Below are 24,091 nucleotides of genomic sequence, written 5' to 3' on the forward strand. Positions count from 1 at the left end.
CAATTCCATTTTTTGGTTTTCTGAGTTCTGCTCGATATCAGTTTTGGTCGTCTTTGTGTTTTTTTTTTTTTTTTTTTTTTTTTTGGTTACAACAGAGAATACAAAGGGGAAAGAAACCCAGAAAAACAGAAAGAAAAAACTGAAAGCAAAGAACATAAATTAAAAAAGCTCCGAGAAGACTCAAGGAGGAGGTCCACTTGCATCGAAAAGTAAGATGCGCATAAGGGAGGGAGGGGGATTGGTTACCCAGTCCGCCGGGCACACCCTGCGCGATGCCATCCCTGCGACAAAATCTGCAGCAGCGTTGGCATGTCTACTGGTCCAAAGCCAGTTAACTCGATCGAAACGACTAGCCGATGCTCGAATATCCGCAACAACATGCGTGGCAGTCCAATCAATCGACGAAAAGGGGTTTTAAAAAGTTGAAATCAAGACCAAGGAGTCAGATTCCAACTGAAAAGAAGAAAGGGATAAAGAGGATGCAAGAGAAAGACCGAGTCTGATCGCCATGGCTTCAGCTGCAATAGCTGAGGAGGCATGAGTTGACTTGGAAGATCCTCCGAGAATGTTTCCATTGGAATCCCGTAGCAAGGTTCCCAGCCCACAAGCCAAAGAGATGGGATCCCAAGCGGCATCGGTATTTATTTTCAGTGTACCTGGGGCGGGAGCTTTCCAATTTGCAGGTTGTGCCAGATCAAGAGTTGGCCTCATGAAGTTGGGGGAGAGAACCCTTTGAGGGATCATGAGAAATTCCGTTGAAGCAGAAAAGGCTCTTGAGGCAACAGAGATAGAGGACGGAGCTTCACAATTGAAGATACAATGGCATCTGTGTTTCCAAATGAACCAAAGTAAGAACAGAGCATGGGTTTGGAAAACCATATCAGCAGGGGAAGAAATCCCATTCAGATTAAACACAGTAAAGATCCACCGATCAAGGGATGTGATGGATTGGGGATCTATCCTATACGAAAGAGGGTGACAAAACCATGTCTTCATTGCCCAAGGGCATAGGAACAGAACATGTTCAATAGATTCAGGGTGCGACTCACAGAGTGTGCAGATTGGAGACAAAGCCAGGTGTCTGTGATGTCTATTGTTGTTAGTTGCCAAAGCATTTGAGAGAGCTCGCCACATGAAATGTTTGATGCGTGGAGTTATCTTTACCTTCCAGACCAATTCTTCCAGTGGATGCCCGAAGAAGTATCATTACCCCACCAAAAGTTTGCAAAAGCGGAATTGATTTGGTTGCAAAGAGTAGTAGGGAATTTGAAAACTGACATTGGGTAGGCAGGGATTGCCATGGCCACTGATTTGATCATGATTTCTTTTCCAGCTTGGGAGAGAGTTGAAGCATTCCATCCAGAGATCTTCTTTTCAATGTTTTCCTTAACATAGGCAAGAGCTGACACCTTTGAGCGGCCCCAAATTGTAGGCAGCCCAAGGTATAAACACTAGGCCAAAAAATCAATCAGACAACACATATCAGACGACAGCAAACATTTTAACTGTCGTCTGAAATAATCAGACGACAGCAAGAATTTTTCTGTCGTCTGAATTTTTGAATCAGACAACAGTTGTTACATTGCTGTTGTGCAATTGTAATTCAGACAATGGTTATTTTTTTTATGTTGTCTGAATCAATCAATTCAGACAACAGTTATTACATTGGTATTGTCCAAGATTGATTAACACAATGGTTGAGAAAAGATGTTGTCTGATTGTTTTAATCACACAACAGTTATTACTTCTCTGTTGTGCAATTACTATTAACACAATGCCTGAAATAGATGTCGTCTGATTGTTAATTCAGAAAATGGCTGAAATAGATGTCGTCTGATTGTTAATTCACACAACAGTTTTTAGTTGTCTGTTGTGCCATTCTCCATCAGACAATGTACTTGAATTGATGTTGTCTGAGTTTTAGGAAAATGCTGGCGCCCTTCTTAATTGACTTTAACACTTGGCCAAATTTTCAATTTTTCACTTCCCACCATTCGACCAAAACCCGAGCTCGCGCTCGCGCTTCCCTCTCTCAAAATCACTCTTCATCTCCCCGAGCTCACCAGCCATCTATCTCTCCCACTCTACCTGTCAGCTTTCTCTCTCTTCCACTCAACAAAACTACCTTTCTCTTCTCACAGCGCCCATCTCTCTCGCCCTTACCCGAAACCCTATCCCTCTCCTCCTCTCTCTCTCTCTCTCTCCATCTCCCCCCCTGCGTCCCAATAGAACCGGAACCACAAAACCCTAGAAAACGAATTCGCAGAGATTTCTTTGTGGCTCATCTCGGAGGTGTAGCCTGGCGTTGACTCGTTGGAGGAAGGCGAAGAAGATGGTGGCTACGGTGAGCCCACTCCGGTGGTTGGAGATCGTGACGGAGGAGAGAGAGTCCTCCAGATCCACTTTCTCTCTCCTCCACGAATATGAGTTCTTGTTTCTATAGTGAAGGATGTTGCTATAGTGAAGGAGACGAACCACGTCGAGTGTCCTCCCAAGGAGAGACACCTCAGAAGTAGGTTTTCTCTTGTTCTTCATTCAGATCCGTTCGATTTTCGATTCTTTTGTGCTTGGTTGAATTTTGAGGAATTTTGTGTGGTGGTGCAGAAATTCTGTTTGCCACGTCGGCGATTCGGCCCCGGGCAGATGTTGCTTATTGCATTCATGCTCTTTCGAGATGATTGAGCAAGACTCACAATTGGACGGTATTGCTGCTTTTGCCTTGTTTTGATTGCAATGTGATACATTTTGATTTCGGTTTTGTACTGGACTTAATAATGTGGTTTGCTTGGACTTCATTTGGGAATAGGACATGTTCTCGTGTGTGATAGGTTTAGGAATCCTCGCAGACGTATCAAAGTTAGTGCACACTATATGCTAATGTCGGTTGAAGTAGTGATAGGTTTAGCAGTTATGAACCTTACTTTTGTAGTTATTGTTGCACCAGTTCTTCATTTTTCCATTTAGTCTAGTGTGTGTAGCTAGTTAATGATGTCGTTGTGTAGTCGCAACTTGCGAAAGATTTCTGCATATGTCATCCTCATTTTGCATTTTGTTTGATTTCCATGCTTGGCATTGGCAGGTGGCTTTAAAAACACTGATAGTTATTCATAGGACTTTGAGGGAGGGTGATCCTACCTTCAGAGAAGAACTTGTAAATTTCTCTCAGAGAGGACGTATTCTCCAGCTTTCTAATTTTAAAGACGACTCCAGTCCCATTGGTGAGTTTCAACACCCTTAATCTCTCTCATTTTTCTGTCCTTCTATTTTGCCTTTCACTACTAGCTATCAATTCATGTACTTGAAATGATCACTTTGATTTTGAATTCCAAATTGTACAAAGTAGAAATATGCTTATAACTTTGAATTTATGTTTGGTTTCTTTTTCCCCCTTTTGTAGCTTGGGATTGCTCTGCCTGGGTGCGTACATACGCTTTGTTTTTAGAGGAACGACTTGAATGCTTTAGGGTTCTGAAGTATGACATTGAAGCTGAACGTCTTCCAAGACCTGCCCAGGCACAGGAGAAGGTACTTAACTACTTACCATATGAGCTATAGTACCTTTTTTTATGACAATGGATAATATAGAAGCATTTTCTTTTAGGTAACTCATTAGGTAACCCAAACCTCATTGATGTGGGAGCATTAGTTCGGCATAAAACAGAAAGTTTTGTTGATTGATGTGGCAGCAATGCTAAAGTATTTTGGGATTTTTCTGGTTGTTATTGCTGAAGAATCACAATTCCATTCTTTTTGTTTGCTTATTGCCATTCTTTTATTCTCACAGGGATACAACTCGAGAATTGGATAGTGAAGAACTGTTGGACCACTTGCCTGCTTTACAGCAGCTGTCGTATCGCCTCATTGGTTGTCGGGTAGTGTATCTTGAACTTGTGCTTTGTCTACTTCACCCAAACATGTTCTGAATCTTGATATTCAAGATACTGTATGGTGTATATACATGTATATGTGTAGAAAGTTTATGTGCAAAAAAAAATTGATTATGCATTCTGAATTTGCAGCCAGAAGGAGCAGCTGTCATGAATTATGTTATACAGTATGCACTGGCGCTGGTATGTCTCACAATCACCCCTTTTTTTAAATCTTTTTATAGTCTTAGATATCAAAATTGTTATTTTAATAGGGTATAGGGTACTGAAAGACGCTTTAACCATCAAACTGGTAAATCTAGAATACCAGACAATTGAATATATTTGATTTTATATCTGACTGTTGAATCTGCAATGTTCAGGTACTGAAAGAGAGCTTTAAAATATATTGTGCTGTCAATGGTGGAATTATAAATCTTATTGATAAGGTAGTTTGGTTATGTTATGTAAGCATATACCAAGTGAACAAATGGCTTTTTGTTTCTTAAGTTCTGAAATTTGGTTTTTGTTGCAGTTTTTTGAGATGCCAAGACATGAAGCGGTTAAAGCCCTTGATGTTTATAAGCGAGCTGGCCAACAGGTTATGATATGCATTCATTTTGATTTTGTTTATAAGTTGATTAAATTTTTTGGGCTGGTCGTAAATTGGTTTACTTCAACATCAGTTATTGATGATTTAAGGTCAAGTTTCAATTTTTACTGCTCTGTTAATCATATCTTGTTCTTTGCTGCAGGCTGCCAGTCTCTCTGATTTTTATGAAATTTGCAAAGGGTTGGAACTTGCTAGGAATTTCCAGTTTCCTGTCTTGAGAGAGGTCTTACAGGGAACCCCTGGCTTGTATTTAAATCCCTATTTTTCCCATTTCCCATTGTATTCTAACTACCATTCTCATTTATCAGCCTCCTCAGTCCTTCCTTACAACAATGGAAGAATATATAAGAGAAGCACCGCAGGCTGTTAGTGTTCCAACTGAGCCATTGGTTAGTATATACTTCTTCTATGTTTCTTTGCCAAAACAGGAAAACTTGTTGGTAAAACTATATCTATTCCTGCTCTCTTTCTTGAACAAAATGATGCTAATCGATTTGTTTCTTTGGGTTTCCCAAGTGTTTTGAATTTTGATGCAACTGAAGTATAATTATATTTAACATCCAGTCATTGAGATGGAATATAAAACTAATACCTGGTAATATGAACAGCTTCTTTTGACATATAGACCAGAAGAGCCTCTACCTGAAGACACAAACTTATCTAGTGATGAACCTGAGCAGCTACCTTCCGACTTTCTAGCTCAATCTGATGTTGAGACTGCGACTCCACCACCACCACCTCCTCCTCCTGCTCCTCAAAGTAACCTGGCTACTGGAGATTTACTGGTAGATGTCATCACTATAAAGTTTTATGCTCTGCTCCTTTTTGCTCTTTGAAGTTTCTTACTTTCTGTATCCATTTTGTCTTCTCCGAACTCCTTTTGTGGGTGCAGGGATTGGATTTTGCTACAGGTGATGCATCTGCCATTGAGGAAAGCAATGCTTTGGCTCTAGCCATAGTACCATCTGAAACTGGTAATCATTTTTTTTTCTTATTTGTTTATTTTGTCTTCACTCGTCAAATAATGCTATTTTGATATCTGATTCTGTGGCTTTGTATTGTCTCCCACTTAACAAATGCAGCTCCAACATTCAATGTGCAATCAAAAGATTTTGATCCTAGTGGATGGGAACTTGCCCTAGTCACAACTCCAAGTACCGACATTTCATCAGCTAATGACAGGCAATTGGTAGGCCCATCATATGCTTAATATAATTTTTGTTTTATCCTTTTTTCTGTTATCCATGTTACTGTTATTTTAATTTGTTTGGCCTGGGGCTTTTAGTGTTGTGACATGTTTTAGGCATCATTAATTGGTTGAGTCTCAGATTTGGCAACTAATTTAGACTGGGCATTGTGTATTATGTACTTTCTTCACTATGAACCAGTGAACCACTAACAACATAAATGGCAGGCTTTGAATCTTTTGTATATCAGTGTAGCCGGGATCTTCTGTATATCATTGTGTAATCAATTGGATGGTTTGAATCCTTTTCAGGCTGGCGGGTTGGACTCCCTTACCCTATGGCATCAAGGCATAGGGGAGTTCATACATACATAAAGGAGAGGCATCAAGGCATAGGGGAGTGACAGCGAAAGTAAAGGCTGTTGTTGATGCAGCTTATGCTGGCATCTTCGTTGTCATCACAAAGTGTGTTCTTCTTCAACATTTTATTAAATATTGTTAGAAAACTAGTTCTGTAGATGTAATCACTTTGCTGGATATATGGATGAATGTATCGGATTTTTATATAAATGAATGTGTTTTGGATGTGATGTCATTTTGAATGTCTATCAGACCATTCAATCCATCCAATAATTGATCATCACAAAATGCCTAACAAAAACTGTTGTATGAGCCATCTAACAATACTATAAAGACTAAAAGAACGAGAAAGTCATTGTCCAGTAAAACAACAAAGAACAGTTTTTTTGGAGAAATCTATAGTATCAATAATGGATGGACAATAGGATTTACAAGTACATATTGTCTGACCAAGCCTTCAGACAACAGCATGCATATAAGCCCCTGTTGTCTGACCAAGCCTTCAGACAACAGCAAGCATATAAGCCCCTGTTGTCTGACCAAGCCTTCAGACAACAGCATGCATATAAGCCCATGTTGTCTGACCAAGCCTTCAGACAACAGCAAGCATATAAGCCCCTGTTGTCTGACAAAGCCTTCAGACAACAGCAAGCATATAAGCCCCTGTTGTCTGGCACAGCCTTCAGACAACAGCAAGTATATAAGCCGCTGTTGTTCTTCTTAGTGTTCAGACAACAGACAGGATAGTAACTGCTGTTGTACTAAATATTATCAGACGACAGTTTTGTGGTATTGTCTGATTCATGTATCAGACGGTATTGAGATAGACAACAGCAACCTCTATAATCAGACGACAGTGAAAAACTGTCGTCTGATTGAAAAATTGGCCTAGTGAAACCCGGATTAAGAACGGGTTTCATACCCAAAACCATACTGATGAGATTAACAATTTTAGGGGGAGTGTTGGGGCTGAAAAATAAAGAGGACTTCTGTGTATTGATGGATTGACCTGAGGCTGAACAGTAGTGATGTAAAGTATCTGATAGAACCTCACAATTATACAAAGTGGCCTTGAGGAAAAAGGTCGAATCATCCGCAAAGAAAAGGTGACTAACCAACGGTCCATCGGAATTCAATTTGACCGCATCCAGGAGATTAGCCTCACAAATCTTCCTTATCATAGTGGACAACACATCATTAATAAATAAGAACAGGAACGGGGACAGAGGGTCTCCCTGTCTTAGTCCACGAGATGGTTTGAATTTTCGACCCGGAGCACCATTAACAAGGATAGCCAATGAAACAGATGTAACACAGGACATAACTAACCTGACCCAGTTTCAATGGAAGCCCATTTTGAGGAGAACCGCTTCCAGAAAATGCCAGTCCACACGGTCATAAGCCTTGTTCAAATCAAGTTTGATTGCAAATTCCCCCCCTGATCCTGACTTCAGCAACTTGAGGTGATGAAAAAGTTCATGAGCCACCATGATGTTATCTTGGATTTGGCGGCCAGAAATGAATGCGGACTGATTTTCCGAAATGAGTAGTGGCATAAAAGGTTTCAATCTGTTGGACATGATCTTTGTCAAGATTTTGTAGGCAAAGTTACACAGGGCAATGGGACGGAATTGGGAAGCAGACTGGGGTACTTCCACCTTAGGAATCAACGCAATAAAAGTAGAGTTAAATTGCTCCAAGATTGAGGAAGAGGCACATGATTGAGCAGTAGCTTCATGGACCACATTTTTGACAATGTCCCAATAAGTTTGGTAGAAGGTTCCGGAGAAACCGTCGGGACCCGGGGCCTTTAAAGCACCCAAATCAAAAACAGCTTCTTTGACCTCCTGAATGGAAATATCAGCCAAAAGTGCCGCATTCATTTCCACAGTGACGACTGGATCAACAAAATCAAGGACAGTTTGCATGTGATCAGTGGGAGAAGCCGCATATATCTCCCGGAAGAAGAGATTTAAATGATTAACAATGGCACTCTGATTTGTTAACCAAATACCGGATTCATTCTTGAGTCTTAGAATCTTATTTCTTCGACGGTGCATAATAGTTGCCTGGTGGAAGTAACGAGTGTTGAGATCACCATGTGCAAGCCAAGAAACTCTTGAACGCTGTTTCCAGTATAATTCCTCCAGAGACCAGTGAGAATTAATATCCGCTGCAGCAGAAGAAATCTGCTGATGAGCATCAGGAAGATCTGATTCTAGTAGGGACTGAATTCTCTTTTGGCAGCCGGCAACTTGTTGAGCAAAATTTGGGAAAGTGTTCTTTGCCCAGGGCGAGAGAGCAGACTTGCATCTATCAAGATTTGTTGCCCAAATCTGAGCAGCGGGCTTTGCAATCGATGAGGTAGCTTGCCAACAAGAGCGAACTAAGTCAAAACTTGCTGGATGAGTCGTCCACAGGTGCTCGAAGCGGAAGATTGGGGGAGGCTTCAACTCATATGGATTTGTATCGAGCATGATTGGGCGGTGATCCGATCCAAGAAAAGGTAAATGAAATACCTGAGATCGGGGTTGGCTTATGATCCATTCATTATTTGCCAGAGCTCTGTCTAACCGTTCTTTGATTACAATCTTGCCATGATGAAAGCAGAACCAGGTATAATCCGGACCATGAAAAAGAAGATCTGATAGTTGTGAGTGGTTGAGGAAATCTTTGAACAAGTTGATCCTCCAACGGGGTTGCGGAAGACCTCCCCATTTTTCATGCAACCACAAAATTTCATTGAAATCCCCCAAGCACAACCAAGGTAGGGCATGAGCAGAGAAAGTTGAGTAGAGAGAACGCCAAAAGGCTACTTTTTGATTAACATGGGGGTTCCCATACATCCAAGAAACATTACAATGGAAAGCATCAGAAGTAAAACAGACAGTAGTATTTATATAGTTAACCGAGGCTGTTATAGTAGAGACATGAACTGAGTTGTTCCAAAAGAGAGCAAGACCACCACCACCATTTCGAGATGGATTGACCACAAACAAGTGATCAAACAGTAGTTGTTTTTTCAAAAAATTGAGCACCGGCTCTTGCTGACGAGTCTCCATAATAAAAAGCATCGAGGGGTTGTGACATTTGACCAAACGTCGCAGTGTTTTCCCCGTCAGGTCCGCCCCAAGGCCCTGACAGTTCCATGAAAGCAGCCTCATGGAGACCCCGTGGCTGCATCAGGCCAGCCACCGGTGCCTTGATCAGTATGAGGATCCTGATCCGATCCCCTGCCATTACCTCCCAAAATAGAAGTGTCTACACCTTCAAGAGCCAAAAGAGTAGGAGGAGTTATAGCAGAAGCAAAGAGGTTGCCTGTGAGTAACTGAGTCTGGTCCCTGATTGGGCTAATTGGAAGAGTATCCAAGACTGAGATTGGAGGGGATGAATTGTAAGTGATGGAGTGGAAACTTGTTCGGTTTGGGTCCAAAGAAGCTTGAGAGTTTTCAGCTAAGATGAGTTGGACTGCACATAAACCTTCAGTGGTGGCCAGAGTTTCCCTCAGAAGAGCATCTCTCTGAAAATCAGGTGAATGAGTAGCATTGGGATTTGTCCGGCGACCACGACCCCTTCCCCTGGTACCACGGCCCCTACCCCTTCCGCGAATTCGACTGTAAGTAATGGCAGGTGGGTTGGTGCAAGGAGGGCCATCAGTAGCGAAAAGGGGGCCAGAAGGAAAGGAACAAGTGAGCTCTAGGTTGCCAGATGGGGCCAGAGACAGGCCCGGGTCAGTAAAAGAGGAAGAACCCACTTTTTTTTTCTTTCCTTTCCGATCAGAATCTGGTGGAGTGTCATCGGCTAATCGCTTGAGGAGAAGTTGATCGAGGAAATTTGCGATGCCAGAGATGGTGTTGTCAGATGATGGAGTGGTAGAAGTGGTGTTGTCAGAAGATGGAGCTGTGTGAGAATATGTGTTGGCTTGGATAGTGGGGTGAAGATATGGACTTGATGGTAGGAGATCCTGCAGAGATCCAGTGGGTAGAGTGTGGAATCTTGAAGGTGGTGTTAGGTGGATCGGTCCAGCTTGGGTCTGAGTTGGATTGTGGATTTGATTGAGATGGAAAGGGTAAACAGGTGGGGGGAGTGGAACAAAATCATTAATGGAATGATCAAAGATGAATTGGGTAAGACCCATGTTGAGTTCACCAGATAGGCCCAAAGTGGGATAGAGATTCGGACCCGGTCCGTTAGCCAAGCTTATGTTGTCATGAGGGATAGCATCGACAATGGGTTCAGGTTCACAAAAAATCTTCGCTTTCCCTTTGTCTCGGGATCTGGTTGAGGGAGAGGCATCACCAGATGTGGGATGAGATTGGGGAGGGTGGAACTCCCTTTCAGGTGATGGTGTTTTGTCAGAAATTACAAGAGTTGATTTGCCATGATTCCTGCTGAAGTGGTTATTCGGATTCGGAGCTTGAAGAAGAGGCTGAGGCGTGGGCTGAGTGCCTGGATATTGCTGACAGTTCTGTCTAGTGTTCAAACATTGTCGCTGGAAACGGTCCCACCCATGAGCATCATCAGTTTGGGGGCTTGGTGATAGGCGTCTGGCAGCCGGAGTGATCATCCAAACTCCTAAGCGATCGGCACAGGTTGATCGGACTTGATTACAGAACCGTTCGCTGTGACTGAGTCTTCCACAATTATAACAGAGGAGAGAGATCCTTTCATACCTAAATTCCACCCATACAGGGGGGGTTGATCCACCTCTGATCCACACCCCTGGAACAAGGGGCAATTGAGTGTTGATGTTCACTCGGACTCGCAGAAAGCCTCTCCACCCATTTGTGGTATTGGGATTCTCAACAGTGAGAACAGATCCAGCAACGGCCCCAAGAAGTTGAGCATTTTCCTGAGTCATTTGGCCCCGGGGTAGGCCGTGAGCCTGGATCCAAATAGCGAGGTAGTGGACCGGGACATCCTCGAGTCTGGCATCAAGAGGCCAAGTATTTATACTGATGGTATGACCTATGACCGACCAAGGACCTTTGTCCAGGATCTGCTGTCCAGTTTCCCCCTCCATAGGGGTGATGGTAAAAGTCCGATGATCACGGATAGCCTCAATGTGAACCTCCCCAAAGTCAGCCCAGGCCCGAGTGAGGATCCTGATAACAGCCGCCACATTGAGGAATTTGTCAGCTAAGAGGAAGCCAAGAAGAGTTAAGGGTTGAACTGCTTGTGGATCAGGCTGGTTCAGATCCAGAACATGGTCATCCGGATTTGGGTTTCCCAGGTCAGGATGAGCATTTTGGTCGGGATCCATGGTGGAAAATAGCAAAAAGGTAGGCTTAAAAGGGGATAGATGGAAGAAGTTTTCTGGGGAAGTGAATTGGCTGTGTCTAGATTTGGTGGTAATTGTGATTGTAACCGGGCCGGAAATGGCAAATAAATAGGCGGAGTAATTAATGGAAGTCATAAAGGATGAACTCCGGGATGGGATGTTTGGTCGGGTTCCGAAAGGGGTGAGAAAGGTATATTTACCGACGTTCAGGGGATTTTGAGTGGGGTTACAAGGGACAGAAGGTATGTGTTCGCCGCGAGCTAGGTGAGACAATGGTTGTAGGATGAAGAATGGTGGTCTGAAAGTACAAGCTCTTGCAGGGGAAGTAAAGGCTAGGTGAAGAGAATCTGGAAATGTTGATATGACCCGGATGGGTTTGAGTAAATGCGACGCGGCGGAAATTGATATCTTGAAGCAGATGGTCTGATTGGGATCTGGGGAAGACCCAGATGGTAGTGTGGAGTAATGGGTAGATAGGAAAAAACTGGGTTCTATGATTTGACTTGGGTGGGTGATAGTAGGAGGGAGACGGCGGAGATGAGATGATTGACAAGACAGGGTGGGTTTCACCGGTCTGAAGCATTGATATGGGAGGTCGGAAAAAATTTCCGGGGATTCCACTGTTGAGGGTGGGGGTTTCTCTATTCTAGAGAGAGACGCTCTCAACCTAGTGAGAGGGGCATAGCTTTGCTGATGGTCGTCTTTGTGTTTGAATTCCACAATTTTTATCATCCGTACTGAACTCGTACGCTTTTGATTTTCTGTCCATTTCCAAACATTTTTATCTATATAATATGACGAAATGATCAAAATTCAAAACTGAAATTTACATGTAAATCAAGTAATCATGCTTGACATTCAAAATGCAATTGTACATTTTGAATTTACTGTTACCTTTTTGTTTAATCCAAAGGTAGTCAACGAATATAATTTTCAATATCATGTTAGGTGCAACAAATTAGTCAATGATTCAACTCTCCTGAAGCTTTCATAAATACACATGTTTAATGATAACGATATCAGTACCTTCAAAACTTCCAGGTACAGTGATCGACATAGACCAAGCAAGGGGAAAGAATCAAAAATTGGTATCTTCAAAAGTAAAAGGAAATAAACAAAATGCCTGCAGTAGTCGTAATCGATCGATGTCATCAGCCGCACTGCTGCTGACAGATTTGACTGGTTCACAAAACAGATAACTTCCTTAAGAAAAAGTATTGGGTAGGGGCTGCCACGTGGTGGGGCTGTGCGGCCCTCCAATCAAAAATCTCAAATTTTTCTTTTTTTTAAAAAAATGCCATTGTTTTTTAATATGTAATACCCAAAATACCCCCTGCTTGGGCACTGATTGGCCCGCCCCACTGCCACGTGGTGCGGTGCCGTACGTAAGACTCTCTCCTTCCTTAAACCAGATCGCTATCGAGTCAACAATAATTTCTCTTGGATTTTAGTTGTAAGTGTGTTGCTAAATGTTGTTTACCTAAATATGGATCCATGTGGCAGATTCATATTTTGTGTGACTTTCACTCAAGAAGCTTCTTGTTGATAATAATATACGGATCCTCATTGCTACTAATTCGATGCATATACTAGCGTCTCACGCGTAATACAATACGGTCATCAAGTTTAAGGTAAATAAATTAAGCTCCAAGTATCGTACCCAAGGGAATAGGGAACCCCACTTAGTCACAGACAACTAAACACAAATACAAAGTATCCGAAATTGTGATTTTTAATTGTGAAGACTTAAACTAAATTTGAGAACCGAAAACATAAAATTGCTAAAAATGAAAAATGTAATGCTAAAGTAGTTTGCGAAAAATTCAAGACAAGAGAGTGTTAGGTGCTAGGGAGGTTTCTTCACCCAAATCCTATGTGTCGGATGCTATCTAATGTAGATGCAAAATTCTTGATTAGACAGTAGTCGTATCCAAGGCAGTTCAAGGCTCAAGGACCATATATTCTCAATTACGGTATTAATGTGCCATTTCAAGGGTCACACAAACTCAATTAGAGAGAGCTAGAGCCGGTTCAAGGGTCTCTAAGTCGCTCTAATTGGCATAAAGCTCAAGAATTAGACCACTAAGCGATTCCCCCTCGCAATCACGCGGCAGGTGTAAATCACCATGCTTATAACCCCTACAATACCAAATTGAGGGTTCTAGCTTAGGAATTAGAGGAGGTCAAACCTCTAGTTCCGTCCTAGACATGCTCAAAATACATACCCTAGAGTTGACTAGGTTTCTAGACATGCATTTCAACCCAACAAAAATTGATATAAGCATCCAACAAATTAAATTGCATCATGACATTAAAATAGGCATCATTTACATAAAATTTGGGTTAGGGTACACAACCCTAACCCCCAACAAAATTTCTACTCACTACCCATAAATATACACATCATCAATTCCATCAATTTCATACAAACAAAAGAGGAAAATGTATAGAAGAGGGAGAACAACCAAGACAAGCTATAAATGCTAAAAAGCATACATAACAAGTCTTGGGATTATACTTTCTCCCTTTACCCAAGTGGTAATTAAACCTCTTATGCTTGAAGTGCTTCCCCTTAAATTTTGTGAAATTGATGAGAAGACAGAATTTTGGTGAGGTGGATCTTGGTGAGGAGGTGTGGATCTTGGTGAGGAGAAAGAATTTTGGTGAGGTGGGGTGGTTCTTAGCAAGAAGGAAAAAAAATGGAGAAGGGAGGAATTGTGGTGAGAGGTGTGTTCGGCTGTGTGGCTGGAGAGGATGAGAAAGGAATTAAGGGTCAGGTGGTGTGGTCTGGTGCGAGAAGAAAAAGAAATGGGACAATTGGAATGGGATTAATTGGTGTGTGTGGTCGTGAGAGAAAAGAAGAAGATAGATAAGGGACATTGTCAAAATTGAGAGGAACAGAGGGAAAAGAAAAAGAAAAGGAAAAGAAAAGAAAGGAATGGCTGCACGTGGGTGAACGGATCAGCCATGCTGACGTCAGCAAACTTCAAAAAAAAATTTCTTTTTCTTTTTCTTTTTCTTTCTTTTCCTCAATTTTTTTCTTTCTTCTTTCTTCTCTCTTCTCAATTCACTTCCACAACATATTATCGAAGGTGATTAGATTCTGCTCCCTTGATAATGTTGACCCGCATTGACTATTTCGTCATTTTGTCGGAAACTCCAATTTGCTCCAATTTCACACCATTTTCTATCGTTTCTGCAATTTCGTTTATTTTCTACAAAATAAATAAAAATGAATTAATTACATATTAATTGACATGGGGATTAGCTTATTCTAGTGTTTTAGATATAATTATACGCATGAAATAATCAACTACATCACGTTTTCACGATATAAAAAAAAGGACTAAATACTGTTTAGTCCTTAAGCTTTTGACCATAAAACACTTCAGTCCCTGACCTTCTAATTTCACACGTTTAGTCCCTGTACTTCAAAATTTCAAACCAATAGGTCCTTGCTGTCTAAAAGTCGCGGCGAAATGTCTATTAAGCCCTCAGTTCTTTTTTTTTAATTAATTAATTATTTTAGTTTTTTTGGAAAAGGATTTTTTTCCCTTTCTTTCTTTCTGTTTATTTTTTTCTGTTTTTTTTTTCCTTTCTTACTTTCTGTTTGAAAAAAAATAATAATAAAGAAAAAATAATAAATAAAAAAAAAGAGAAAGGAATAAATTTATTATAAAAAAAAAGAACTTAGGCCATAATAGACATTTCGTTGCGACTTTTAGACAGCAAAGACCTATTGGTCTGAAATTTTGAAGTACAGGGACTAAACGTGTGAAATTGGAAGGTCAGGGACTGAAGTGTTTTATGGTCAAAAGCTCAAGGACTAAACAGTATTTAGTCCTAAAAAAAATATGGGCATCACATACTGTAAATATCAGTTTTGAGACCTTGAATAATTATGATGCACTGCAATGAAATTGCAACTTATATAATGTTCTAAGGTGCATGGAATAAACCTAGGATTTCGAAAACTTCCCTTCCCCTGAAAGTTCCGGTCCCCCGATTGCGAGAGGTAGATTATCAATCTTCAGTTTCAGTCTTTCAGAGCAGTGAAAATTGGCTTCACATTATATATTGCTAGAAATTAGGACCGAAAGTAGAGAGTAACAATACTTGAACAACTGTTGTTCAAGAACATGAAAAGCTATGGAAAATGGAATGTGAACAGATTAACATCAGAACTTTAGAATGGAAAGATCTTTTGGATCGATAAATCACACACCCTGACGAAGAGTACCAAACACCCAGCAGAGTCCCTCGTTCTTTTAAGATGAAAAATACCAAGCTTTGTTAATGTCACCTCGATCTTCTTCTTTTTTCATAAATTAAATAGAGGATTAGGCGATATTAGTTCCTCTGCGATAGCCGATTTGGGGTGACTGGCACCCACCCACAATCTCGAAAAAAAAGGGGTCATTGCAACCGGGAACCCACCGCCCATCCCTCTATGTTATTTTATTAATAAAAGAAAATAAAGAACAAGAAGAGAGAGGGGGACAAGAACCAAAACCTCTTTGAGAACAAAATGAAATAAAGCATTCAAGGTGAGCATTAGGCTAAAATAGTTACAAGCTGATGAATAGAAGAAGTGCATATGTATGTGACCACGCAGCAACCACTTATATAGAACACACATATCGTGCCTCAGCAACCATGCAGCAAAAACCACCATAACCCAAGCCCACCTTTGCATCAAATCTATCAAGCACATCAGAATTAGCTAATATGGAAATTCGGTAAACCTTGCAGATTGTGAACAAAAGTAGCCAAAGCACAAGGAGGACAAGAGTCCCACCAATAATGCCCCTCATGATCCACCTTATAGTTAGCTAAGCAGTCAGCCACTTGCTTCCTTTCTCGATAAATATGTGAAAATCGAATCTGCATAGAGGAGAGAGCAGTACAACAATTGACCCAATCAATACTTAGACGCCAAGGGACTGAGCAATTTTTATTGACAAGAAAGTGAATTGCTACCGCTGAATCACACTCAATCCAAAAAGAAGTCCATCCAGTGAGATGAATGAATATCTAGTCCCAAACTCATGAGTTTCTCCATCTGTAGTCTTGAATTTTAAGTTTGTGTTGCATGGTCATTCTCCACTGAGTTGTTTTTATCTCCTAGTATTGAAGTGTATGCATGTCAAACCCTATTGTCAAGGTCGTTGAGCCATGAGCCATTCTCGGCTCCTCAAGTACGTAAGATCAGGACACTCCAAAATGTCAGCAACACCCTAAGATCATGATGCTTGACTATATTTTTCCTAAAGGGTCCAAAGCAAACATTGAATCTTTGACCAATGCAGCAAAGCTACTTCATAAGAATCAGTTTTCCAAAACCATCAAGGTAGGTGAACCCAGCCAAGAAACAAAAGGAACAAGAAGGAAAAGCAACAATAACTCACAAATTTTGCACCATGCCTCAAACAAACATTAATGACAAGTGCGCTAGTAGAAGAGTTCATTTGTTGTATAGGTAAAAGTTTTGTAGTACTACTACAATTGACATTATTTCAAAGTTTCAATCCTAGTCTCAAATTGCAAAATTACAAATAGAAACACAATTTTAAATTTTATGATTTTTTTGTTATTATCTTAATTTATCATGGAGAAATTTTATTCACACATTGCTAAATGATAGATACACATCTCTTACTTAATACACAACCTATTAACTTTTTTATTTTAATATTTTACTAGAAATACAACCCCAAACTTCCTAAACTACCCTCATTCACAATACACAATATCTTTTCATTAAATACATGTCCTTTTTTTTTTTTTTGCTGAAATAAATTGAGATAAATATCTGGTAAGAGACTACCTATTTTTTTTTCTTATATAAGAGAGACTACCTATTGCATTGCTACAGTTGAAAAAAAAAAAACCGAGACCCAAAGAATGGCATATTACACTAGAAGACTCATGAGCATCAATTCCTCAATGGCTCAATGTGAGAGTTTCCGTAAATCACATGGTCATCACTAAAGTTAATACAATAGCACCTAAAGAATGTTTTAATTGCTTTTCGCTTGTTGGGTTGAACATACTCAAATGCCAATGGGGAATTGCTTGTCATTGAGGACTTGACCAAGAAAATATTCATATGCCAATTGTTGAGATTTGTGAACTACTGATGATGAAATTGGAGCGAAACAAAACAATACATCACAAGAGTTCTTGTGGAATTTTTCAACGGTTTTCACTTGCTCTTGTACCATATCATTTGGACAGTTAATACATTTTCGAAACTAGATTGATAAGAAGGCTCGATTCCATGCATGCTAAATTATTGAGAATCAAATTTATGATATCCATCTGCGGTAGACTTGGAAACAAAAAAAAAAAAAAAACTGCATATATTTCTTAAGTCCAACTATGTTTCTTTATTAATTGTTAATATAAATATCTCTTTTGGTAATTTAACTTACCCATAAAATGTGATGTTGGGTGTGTGAAAAAATGGATGTGTATTTAGTATTTAGAGGTGTGTGAATAAAATTTCTCTTTGTCACATGCATGACTTTTAATGTCATTTCTTATAGGGATACAACTGTTTTTCATACAAAATTGATTTGTTAGGTGTATTTAGATATTTGTAAGTTACATTTAAGAAGACTCATAATTAAGATACTTGCCGGGTGTCATTATTCTCAATACCAATATTATGACTCAATCTATATCATGTGCAGAGGCACAATTTTCTCTTGACTAGCGAAATGCATGAGTTATCTATATTATATCTAAGAGAAGGTGATATTTTTAGCCATAAACGATTTTTTTTTTTACCTCTCTAACCTTCAATGACTAAAAAATTATGGATAACATTTTAAACATTAGGGACTAAAAAGTCAAAACAAAAGAAAAAATAAAAAATTAATTATTAATTAAAAAATTTATCTCAAACTACTCACTCACATAAGTATAACCACCCACAACTCCTACACAAATCAGGTGTGTAGGCAATTTCTAGTATATATAAAGCCTACCATGAGCATTTAACACATTGACACATATCTGAGACAATAGTATGTACAATTTGATAGATTGCAAGACATGATATCTTAAATTGAGATTGCGGAGGAAACCTGATGGTAAGACATGTTTATCATAGTTTGTGCTATATGCGAGTTGATGACTTGGGAAATATGGTCCGACTCCCGGCCAACTCGTCTCCATCCATGAACTTCCCTGACTTGGAAATTCAGACACCAAGAGAAAAGATTTGATGTGAAGATAGTTATTTTCTCAAAAAAAAAAAAAAAAAAAGAAAAAAAAAAGAAGAAGAAGTTAAAAGATAGTCATTTGATTCTCAATAATGTTTAATTAATCATAAACATAAAAGAGTATTGTTTGACCTATAAATGGGGAATCAAGAAAGTTTTACAACAAATTAATTTTTATCTAAGTATGTACATTAAAATTTACGAAATACCTTTATAAATATGTTACTTTATGTTTATAAATTTGTTACTACCTTTTGTGCAATTGAAATGTCAAGTTACATTGTATTTTGCTCTAACTTTCAAAAACAATACACAAGCGGAAAAGAAGATGTATCACGAGTGACCTTGATTTTCGAAACCTAGGTTTCGACTGGCGGCGACGCTTTCCTTCAGGCAAGGCGGCAATCGTGGATGGCGGCGACGCAGGGCAGGTTCTCTGTGGCGATCGTGGGTGCGGCGAGGGGTTTCCTAGTCTGGAAGCTTCTCAGATCGTGCTGGTGGGGTTTCAATTTCAGACGGTGTCTGACTTTGATCGTTACGAGGGCTGGGGCGGTCGACTACGTTGTTCGCTTCAGGTGTGTCGGCCTCTGTTCCAGTTAACGGTTGGATCCGGGTTCATGATTTGATCCGTCCAGCCAGGCTCAGCGGTAAGGAAGCGGCGGTCTGTGCGATCGGAGTACAGATCGTTTGATCCAAGTCGGAGTACTGGTTTGGTCCAGACTTGACCATGGCCATGGTGGAGGTCCACAGCCGGCCACCGGACTGGTGAATGGAGGCTGCTCTCCCGAAGCCCGACGCGGGCGGGTCTGGGAAGGAGAGGGATAGGAGATGGGCCTTGGCCAGTGGGCCTCCGCCTGCCTGGGCCGCTCCTAGTGGTCCGGCTAGGCAAGCACATTCTCTTATTACTTTTCTTTTCTTGGATCAGGTCTATTTAGGTTTTTGGTAGAGTGGTAGCTTTTCAATTTTCTTGTTCTGAATAATTGAGCTAGGCTCGGCTCATCTCCTATTTTGCCCTTGATCGTTGCTGTGTGCTGATTTGATGAGTGTCGATGTACACCATGAAGGTTTTAGGCGTCCATGCTTGTTATGTTAGTTGCTTTGATTTAGGGTTAGATAGGTGTTGGGTTTATTTACTTGTTGCTTTTTCTTTTTCTAGATTTGGCTAGTAATAATTTGGCTGCTTTGGGCAGTTTGGTTAGGAGATTGGCTGCTTTGCGCAGTCTGTATTGTGTTTGTACTTGTAGTCTTGTACTATGAGTGGTTTCTTGAAATCCTCTAACTTGACGCTGTGACGTCGTAATATATTGGAACCTGATTCCATTTGTTTGGGCCCAAAATGAGCATTTTGGCCTGACAAGGCACGTCTTGGAGAAATTGAGCCAATGTCAGTGGCTCAAGCTATATATTGTCGACAAGTTCAAAATATATATTTAGAGGCTAAATAAAGCCTACCATGGAAGCATGAAAAGTCAACTATAGCACATTTTCCTACTTCGGCTAGGAGAAACTGAGCTAAACAGAAGGAGCGGCCGCCTGACCAAATGAACACTAAATGAGCTAAAACTCTTCAGATCCATTCTAGACAGCCCAAGGAACATTTCTTATGAAAAGTGCCAGAGCTAGTTTTGAGTGGAAGGCCTTCAAACAATCAATCCAATTTTCTGCAGAAGCAAAACTGGAAAACTGGACCTATAAGAGGTCCAGCAGCATTTCCGGCCCAACCACTTGAAAATAAATTCTGAAATTTTACCACAATAATCTACATTCATAGTGGATCATTTCAAATGAAGAAATAAAAGGTTGAATCTGAGTTCTTAGTGGAGATAAAAATTGAAGGATAAGGGAGCAGAAAATGACTTAAACCTAACAAATTCCATTAAGTGTTTAAGTATTCAAACCTAACATTCCATTAAATGTTTAAGTGCTAAAACCTAACCCATTATGAGTTGTTTAAAGCCAAATAGTGTTGCTTGGTAGCCTATATTTAGAGGCTACAACAAGTATCATACACAACAATTCATTCACCAAAACATCTCTAAGATGATCTAAGTTCTCTCTAGAGCAACCTCTCTAAGAGCAACTCCTCTCCTTCTCTTTCTCTTACCGGTGATCACACTCCTAGTCCCAGTCTTCTCAGAAGCCGACTTTCAGTGCCACCAAACCCTCTGTCAACGTACTTCGGTCCTAGTCTCCTTGGGAGCCGATTGTAGTACCACGACCACAACGGTTACGAAACCAGCCAAGCAAGGGTAACGCCCTCGCAAACCAGCCAAGCGAAAGTCACGCTTTAGCAAGTTCTCTCTACTTCCCAGTGGTTCTCGCTCTGCTCGATCTACAACATCGAGTATCGATTGTGATTTTCAAGAAGCTCAGCAAAAGTCCTCGCCACGAGGCATAAAGAATCCCACGACGAGGTTGGTGCTCTCCTCGTCTACAATCGCTTGATAGAAGTCAGGTCAAGGGACACCCCCGACGACCGCACCCGAACGGTGCTGGCACGCTCGCGCAGAAAAGAGACTGTTGACTAGCTGCAGCAAAATTGGAGCCAAACACCATTTCCCTAAAAAAAAAAAATATACACAACCGGAAAAGGAAGCTGTCGTTTTGGGTATGGCAATCAACAAAAGAAGACTTCATCACTGGAATTCAACCGCACTAGGTACAGAGGGTTGTGAGATGAGAACTCACCAATTAAGAATCATGCATACCGAATGTTTTCCTATTTTGTGATATGTGTATTTTCAAATAAATAGAGATGGGGAAAAAAAACGCGAGTTTAAGAACCAATTAATGAGGGTTTCGGCTCAAACAGCTGGCAACGAATCGCGGTTTTAATAATGAGTTCGTTTCTTGGGTTTAGATTCAACACAGGAAAATAGATCTAGATCCAATCCCAGAGTGATTTGGGCAACACCATGCCATTTTTGAGTATCTTTGTATAGGAGTACGTGTCCTCGTTTGTAGAACATTATTGTATTCTATATGTATAATCAATTGTAGATGATAATGTTGTTTAAGGATTTCCTTGGAGAGATGCTCGTACTTAAAAAATCCAATCACGCCTGATGTAGTCGTCTTACCCTGTTTGACCATATACCAGCTATATATCTTGCAAAAGGGAAAATAGCTGTATGCAAAAGTCTATCCACGACTAGCTAAAAACAGAAGGTAAAATCTTGATAGAAAGAGGGGCTCGTAACATTGCAGAAGTACATGATATAGTCTAACCATTACACAAGGTACAGAAAATACAAGACTGCAAACACTACATTTCCCGCACTCCCACACTCATTTATATGTTCAGCATCACATTAATGCAAAATAAAAAATCTTCTCTTTATCTGATTAATGCATTTATCTCTTCCATTAAATGATGGGAAATGCTTTTTTTTTTTTGGGCCAATGATAAAAGAGGTCATTTTGAAGTGTCTTATTATAATTCAGGACACACAAATGTCCTCATGATAATTAAGGTCACCTTCTTACAACCTGCCACTAAAAATAACAATAATTACAAAAACTGCCATTGACATCTCTCTCTTCCTCCCATTACCCAAGCCCGGGTTCAGTGAACCCTTATCCATTCAAACTCATTCATCTCTCTCTCTCTCCAATGGCGTCTAGTTCGCCGAAGAGGGAGCTTCAAATCGGCCCTGTAGAGATGGAGAGATCTGGTAGAGGCGGCGCCGATTTTCGGGAATTGCTTCGGAGATCCTCAGGAGGTCCGATTTCGTTTGTAGATCGACGCATGAAAGATTTCCGATTCATGCTTTTCACCATTCGGCAAATTTTTTCGCGATTGTAAGTAGTGGTGAGAGAATGAACGTGGCTGAGAGGGGCTCGCGGCTCCTGCGATGGAGCCGCTCGACTGGAAATTTTCTCAGGTTTTTGGAGAATAGACCGCCGACGAGGAAGTTCAGGAAGGTACTCTTCTCGATTCTTTCCTTTCGTTTTTGGTTGAGTTTGGGATTTCACTGTTGAAGTTGTGAGCTAATTGATTGCTGAAATTATGGCTTTGATTGGGCCTGCAGGGCTGGTGAGCTAACTGCTGCCAAAATTAATAACCTGATGTACATTGTGGGAAATCCTCGTCAGTTCAAGATCCCTGACTGGTTTCTCAACACAAAGAAGGATTACAAGGATGGTACATATTCTTAGGTGGTTGCCAATGGCTTGGATATGAAGCTCAAGGATGATCTCGAGAGGCTCAAGAAGATCAGGTCTGAATTTATTTTGAAGTCATAAGCTGATTGTTTTTTGCTTCTTGTATATTGATGCTGCTTCGCTTATTGCTATGAGTTTGATATTGTTGTTTTTATTATTAATTGTTTTGCTGAATGATTCTGGCAAGTATTTGGTCTTTAAATAATTTTTTTAAAAATTGAGCTCCTGCTGGTTTAAAGAAGGATTCTTCAATCACTTATTGCTATGAGCTTTCTTTTTTCTTATCCTGTTGGTCTGTGTTCTGAAAATTTGTGTCAGTGTTGATTTGGGCTTTGTTTTAAAAGCTTAGAGTTTAGTGTATTCTGTAATTGGTTTATAATGTTGTAAGATGTGAAATAATAGCTTTAGAAAGGCTGCCCTAGATTATAAAAAGGCTGTTGTCTATTATCCTTTGTTTAGTATTTGGGAACAGTGTAGTTGCGTTGACCTGAGTGTTACAACTTCACAGAAAGAGAGATGTAAGGGTTACTGTTCAATTGTATGTTATGGCTGTTCTGAAAGTCTCAAACAGGTTTTGACTTGAAGAAATTTAGCTGCCTATTACAGTTTGTTATGCTAGTCATATATTTTGGCTTGTCTATGTAGAGACCTTTTTTTTCCCCCTTCCTTAAACTGGTTCAAAGCTCTTTACCTGATAAGAAGAATCTGTGGGTTTTATCATTTTTTTGCTATAAATCGTCAGTTGTTTATGTTGATTTAAAGCTTTTACATGCTACTGAGAACGCAGATTCTATGACTACGTGCTACATGCTTTGAACATTGAATGTTTGAGTCAAGTCTTGCTGGTTTCTCATCATGTTTTACTCTATTTTGAGGCATCTGCATGGTGAGTTTCTATGAATATCATGACTGATGCTATTTTCTGTTTGTGCAGGAATCACCGTGGTGTTCGACACTACTAGGGCCTTTGTGTGGTTGGACAGCACAGCAAGACCATTGGCCACAGGGGAAAGACTGTTGGAGTGTCCAAGAAGCGTTGATGAACATATTTTGGCTATTTGGGAGCATGTCATGTAGTTGCTCTTTTTGTGTTATTTTTAAAAATACATTCTAGTTTACTCAAGTCATAAGTTTTGTTGGATTAATGCTGAATGTCTAGTTATCTATTGATTCCATTTGACTGCTTGGTACTTTGTGTTTGCCGATAGTATATGCAATGGAAATGGATAAGTTTTATTTTGGTTCGTGTTTCCATTTTGATTAGGGTTGCTTGACAGATAAAGTAGCCTTTGTTAGGATGTGATGAGAATTAATTAGGAAAGGCAAGTCCTAGTTGGAATTGGTTAGTCTTCCTAATTGGACATGGTTGATGTCAAAGTTTATTCCTGTAAG

General features: G+C 40.2%; 1 pseudogene; it reads left to right on the top strand.

The window, feature by feature from the left end:
- The first annotated feature begins 742 nt into the window (after positions 1-742).
- Positions 743-6,260, top strand: LOC133723003 (putative clathrin assembly protein At2g01600; annotated as a pseudogene).
- The last annotated feature ends 17,831 nt before the right edge of the window (positions 6,261-24,091 follow it).

This window comes from Rosa rugosa, chromosome 1, assembly GCF_958449725.1.
Source record: "Rosa rugosa chromosome 1, drRosRugo1.1, whole genome shotgun sequence".
NCBI classification, from domain to species: Eukaryota; Viridiplantae; Streptophyta; class Magnoliopsida; order Rosales; family Rosaceae; genus Rosa; species Rosa rugosa.